Below are 6,464 nucleotides of genomic sequence, written 5' to 3'. Positions count from 1 at the left end.
ATGGACGTGGACGCTCTTGAGTAGAAAGGTCGCAAGTAGGCAACTTGGGAGGTCGACCCCGAGTACAACCCTGCAGGTGAATTGCAATTGTCTCGTCCTTGAGCGCAAAAATCAAGGAGACCTAAGGAACCTCATCCCTCACAATAGATGTGACTTACGAGAGGTTATCAATAACAAACATGAGGAGCGCCGTGAGGATGATTGGTGCTACAACGATCGCAGATCTTCAGGATGGAACGGTCTACGTGACTCCCTTGTTTAAAGGGATAGGCGTGACAGTCCTCCTCCTCCGCCTCTTGAGGAATTCGACGGAGGTTGCGAAGCCTTCGTCCTAGAGCTCTGCTCAATACGGTGGCTTGAGAAGTTCAGGGCGGGCCTGATCCAGAAGTACGACGGGAAGCTCAACCCCAACAAGTGGTTATAGATCTATACCACCATTATTCGAGCAGCAGATGGTGATAACAAGGTAATAGCCAATTACCTGCTAACCACGTTTGATGGACCGATAAGATCCTGGTTGTTGAACCTACCTCCCAACTCGATCCTATCATGGGTAGAGTTGAAGGCTCAGTTCATAGCCAACTTTCAAGGTACTTTCGAGCACCCAGGAAAGGAGAACGATCTCCATCAACTTAACCAAGGAAAGGACGAGCCCCTCTGAGACTTCATCTAATGATTCAATGACATACGAAACACAATTCCGGATATTTTCAATGAATCGGTCATCATTGCCTTCAAGAGAGGCGTCAAGAATACAGATCTGGTCGGGAAGCTTGTTACCTTGAAGATCCAGATGGTCAAGGAGCTCTTTGAGTTGGTCGACAAATCTACAAAGAAAGTTGAAGCTCGGGCACATACTAAAAACCCTCAGCTTTGCAAGGACAATCCCAAGTTCTCAAAGAATGAGGGGAAGAAGGGCATGCCTGGTGACAAGCGCAAGGGTCCGGACACGACCATAGCCACGGCCGATAGGAGCAAGTCGCGCAATATCGGGGATAGTAAAGGTCTGAGTGGAGGTGGCAAGAAGTGGTGCCCGCTCATCAGACCAATCAGTATGACTTCGACGAATGCTACATCCTAAAAAATAAGATTGAAGAAAAGCTCAAAGCTATTGCTGTCGAGCACCATGACAAACAGGCTAAGCCAGACACTAAAGGTGACGAGCTCGAGTTCCATGAGCCTGACCAACGTTTGGCACACATCTTCGGAGGATCCGCTGCGTATGAGTCCAAAAGACAATACAAGGCGGTCGAATGAGAAGTCAACATGTCTCTCATCGGGCCTACTCAGTACCTTAGATGGTCGAAAGTTCTGATTACCTTCAACCAAGTCGACCATCCACCTGTAGTCCCACATCCTGGTCGATATCCAGTCGTGGTACAGCCGATTATCCTCAACATCAAAGTTTCTCGAACCTTGGTTGATAGGTGTAGTTTTCTTAACCTCATCTTCACCAAGACTTTAGATAAGATGGGGATTGAGAGGTCAGAGCTCAAGAAGGGAGTTGAGCCTTTCCACGGCATAACCCCCAATTCATCGACGATGCCCCTTGGCTAGATCGAGTTGCCGGTCATGTTTGGCATGCCCGACAACTTCCGCACAGAGAAGCTTACCTTCAACATCGTGGATTTTGATACAGCATACAATGTGATCCTAGGCCGACCAATACTGGGTAAGTTCATTGCCGTCGTGCACTATGCATACTAGACATTTAAGGACACTTAAGATCCTGATCCCTAAAGGGGTCATAACTGTTAAAGGAGATCAACGAGCAACAATCAAGTGCGACAAGCAGAGCCTGGATATGGTCGAACACTTCAGTCGATTGTCAACTACTTCAAAAGGTGCAGAGTCCAAGCGCTAGAAGCGTCAAGCCACTGGTGACTCCAGACTCATAAGCCTTGCTAATACATCCTAGTTCGATGATGCTGCAAAGGAAGAGACCAACGACGGCACTAAGGACAAACGAACTGATAGTGGTGTCAAGAAAGTGCCCCTCGACCCGTCTGAACCAGCCAAGATTGTCAAGGTCAGGGCTGGTCTCGACCCCAAATAGGAACTTGAGCTCGTTGCTTTCCTCCGGGCAAACAAAGATGTGTTTGCATGGCAACTATTCAATATGTCCTTGGCCCTAGGGAAGTAATGGGGCATCGACTAGCTGTTAAATTCAACACCAAACCTGTGGTGCAGAAGCAGTGAAGATATACTGAGGGTAGGAAGCAAGCCATCTAGAAGGAGGTCAACAAACTCCTAAAGACGGGCTTTATTCGAGAAGTTTGTCATCCTACATGGCTTGCGAATCATGTCCTCATTAAGAAGGCTAATGGCATGTGGAGAATGTGTGTCGACTTTATCGACCTCAACGAAGCCTACCCCAATGATCCTTTTCCTCTCTCGTGCATCGACCAGATAGTCGACTCTATGGCACGTTGTGCATTGCTGTGTTTTCTATATTCCTATTCGGGGTATCACTAAATGAGCATGGAAGTTGAGGATGAGGAGAAAACTGCTTTTACTACTCTTTTAGATGTATTTTGTTATGTAAATATGCCTTTTGGTTTGAAGAATGCCGATGCTATGTATCAAAGATATATTCAGAATTGTCTACAACCCCGGATTAGGAGCGATGTAGAAGTTTATATCGATGATATTGTATTCAAGTCTAGAACCAAAGATGCATTGATTATCGACCTCAAAGAAACATTCGACAACCTCAGGAAGTATCGCATGATGCTCAACCCTGAAAAGTATATGTTCGGCATGCTGTCTGGTAAGCTTCTCGGCCTCCTAGTGTCAAGTTGATGCATTGAGGGTAATCCATGCAAAATTGAGGCTATTCACCAGATGCGGTCATCTCGAACATGGAAGTAGGTTCATAAACTAACAGAATGTATAGTAGCCCTTAGTCGATTCATTTCCAGAATGGGTGAACGAGGGATGCCATTCTTCAAGCTGCTGAAGAAACACGACCGGTTCGAGTGGACGGAAGAAGCGGAGAATGTCTTCAAGGACTTAAAAAGGTATTTATCATCTCCGTTAATTCTTACCCCTCTACTAAAATAGAGGAGCTCTTTCTGTACATTGCAGCTACCCCACAAGTTATAAGCACGGTTCTGGTGGTCGAACGAGAATGCCTCGAGAAAAAGGCCAAGGTCCAGAAACCTGTTTACTATGTGAGCGAAGTCCTACACATGCGAAACTACAATACTTGCAAGTGTAGAAATTGCTTTATGCAGTCTTGATGTCTTCCTGGAAGCTACGACGCTATTTCTAGGCACATAAGATCACCATCATGATGATGTATCCATGGAAGGATGTCATACGCAATAGGGAGGCTACTAGACGAATCACCCAATGGGCACTTGAACTCAATGAGTTCGATGTACACTATGCACCATGCACAAGTGTGAAGTCGGGAGTACTGACGGAATTCATCACCAAATGGACAAGCATTGACAAAACTAAGATAAGTGTGGTCGAGGACCACTAAAAACTCTTCTTTGATGGATCGCTCACGCTTCAAGGCTCGGGGATTGGCATCATACTCAAATCTCTGATGGGCGATAAACTCAAGTACGTTATTCAATTGTATATTAAAGCTTCCAACAATGTTACAAAATACGAGGGACTAGTAAATGGCCTCCGCATAGCTTCGTCACTTGGAATCAGGTGACTTCTTGTGAAAGGGGACTCACAGCTAGTTGTAAACAAAGTGCAAAAGGAGTACCAGTGCTCAGATGACAACATGGTAGCTTACTTGTACGAGGTGTAAAAGCTTGAGAACAAGTTAAATGGGCTAGAAGTAACGCACATCAGAAAGAGTGATAACTCTGGTGCGAATGAACTTGCTAGAATCGCTTCTTCTCGAGCACCGGTGCCCGTAGGAGTCTTCGTTGAGAAACTCCTCAGACCATCTATTCCAACAGTTTGGCGAATGGATGTTGCCCAACCCAATCAGCAGTCTAGCTAGGTCAGCGAGGCAAAAACCGCAAACACGGTAGTTGCATTACTCAAATGCAAGCCAACTTGGACTCCGTACCAAGGCTATCTCAAGGTCAAGATATCCCTGACGATGATACATCTATAGACAAAATTGTTCATAAGTCCAAGCTACACACTTTGGTAGACGACAAACTCTATCGAAAGTGGAGTAATGGAATCATGATAAAGTGCATAACTCAGGAAGAGAGCAATAAATTATTGCTCAATATCCATGGAGGCATGTGTAGTAATCATGTGTCTTATCGCACCTTGGTCGAAAAAGCTTTTTGTCAGGGATTCTATTGGTTGATTGCCCTCCAAAATGCTTCTAAGCTGGTCAAAAAGTGCGAGAGCCACCAATTTTTAAAAGGCAGACCACTCGACTGGCCCAAGCTCTGCAATCAATTCCTCTTTCTTGGCCTTTCTCCGTCTGAGGCTTGGATATCTTAGGACAGTTCCCAAGGGCCCAAGGCGGTAACATGTTCCTATTCGTGGCTATCAACACATTCACAAAGTGGATTGAGGTTGCACTTGTTGGGAAGATAACCGCAAAAGCGGCTAAAAAGTTCATGAGAAGCATAATTACCCGATTCATGAGGAGCATAATCACTAACCTATTACATAAATTTTCTTTTCCTCTTGATCTACGTGGCAAAAAGTGAAGATCCACCATCTCCAAGAGTTTAGAAGTGTGTGGATCCCTATTCACCCTTGAACGAGTCGCGAATCCTTTTATACTCTTCCCTGGGACGGCAACTGATAACCGCAGGAATCGGACATCAGCCAGCATAAGGGCTAGGAAAATGGCCGACACGAGGACCCTGCTGAAGCTACTGACCGACGCTGGTAAGCCTGGTGGACCCTCCGCGGGCCACAGATCTGGCAGTTGTCGATGGAGAAGATGACCGCACTTTCTTCGCTGCCGGGGGCTCGGGGGCTTCATCGCTGAAAACTTCGTTAGTAGCCTAGTCGATGATCTCGTCAAGATCACCACTAGCTTCATCCCTCTCCCGTGTCATTCGCATCGCTCGCCGCGTGGCATAAGCGGCAATGAAGCGCAGCACCCGCCGGGAGAGGGGTCGGCCATCCCCAAGTGATTTTCTGTGCTCTCTTCCTCTAGGCCCCTCATTCGATTCTTCCTCATCATAAGAAATGATGATGACACCGGGTGAAACCATGGTGAGAGGCTTTGGGTAGAAAGTTCCCTCTTCTCTAATTCTTGAGCTTGACTCGTGAAATGACGATGGAGTGGAGGCCATGGCTTCGAGCTCTACAAGTTCTACCGTGCAAGGCAAAGGAAGAAAGGGAGGAGACAGAGTGGAAATAAACAACCTCAAGTACCCTCTATTTATAGCTGCGGGAACAGGTCGTACTATGTAAACAAAGTCATCAAGATCCAAATGATAGCGTGCTCGAGAATGCCTCAGTCACGCTACGCGCCCAGCAGAAGTCGAGGCATCGTGGGAGCATTATGACTTGTCTAATCTCTACAAAGAAGGATGGAGGTCATTATGATGCATCAAATCAAAGGTTGCGGTGAAAATGAGCATGAACGGGAGCGGGTTTTTAGTGCTCACCTACCTGTCCACTCGAGTTTACTCGGTGACCACAACATAATTATAATCCAATGCTCGGGGGCTAAGCCCATCAAGTATACGGTTGAGAACGGTTTGTTGATGCTTATGCTCTACTCTCCACTCGATTATCACAACGAGCAAAGAGTTGGGGGCTACATCACGCATTTTTTATGCTTATGCTCTACTCTCCACTCGATTATCACATCGGGCACAGAGTCGAGGACTATATCATACTTTTTTGATACTTTTGCTTCACTTTTTGTCTCTAGTTATCACGCCATTCAGAAGGCTAGGAGCCACATCATATAATATTAAGTGCTTATGCTCCATTATCTACTCGAATACAATCATTGAGTAAGAGATAGGGGCCACATCAAGTATGGCGCATATGCTCTGCTCTCTATTTTGATTATCACATCAAACAGAGAGTCGGGGGCTACATCGCATACTTTTGATGCTAAGGCTTTACTCTTCACTCTATTCCATCATCGAGTAGAAGGTCGAGGGCTACGCTATATTCCTTCAATGGTACAGGTATGTTCTTTCTTACTCGCTACTTGAGAAATCTTCTCCTCGAACAGAAGAGTCGGGGGCTACATAATAATACTATATTTTTTTAAGTATTTTTGCAAAAAAATTTATCTAGCTTTGTGTTGATCGCATTGGATAGAACCAATGGAGACATGTGTTGGGTCGATGACAGACAATTACACCTCATAAGGCATAACGACATCGAGATTGTCAGACATCTCAGCCTAATGGCCAACAATGGTTCTGAATGTCCTAATCGGTCTCGTGTTTACTCTCTGATGAGTTCTTATTCATATGCTGATCAAATGCTCAAGTCAGTAAAAGTTTGCAAAAGGCCATTATGTGTTCTGTTTATAGTTTTATACTAGTCTTTTT

This window comes from Phragmites australis, chromosome 20 (genome assembly GCF_958298935.1).
Source record: "Phragmites australis chromosome 20, lpPhrAust1.1, whole genome shotgun sequence".
NCBI lineage: Eukaryota > Viridiplantae > Streptophyta > Magnoliopsida > Poales > Poaceae > Phragmites > Phragmites australis.
The sequence above is the reverse complement of the archived record's forward strand: the minus strand, read 5'-3'. Positions refer to the sequence as shown.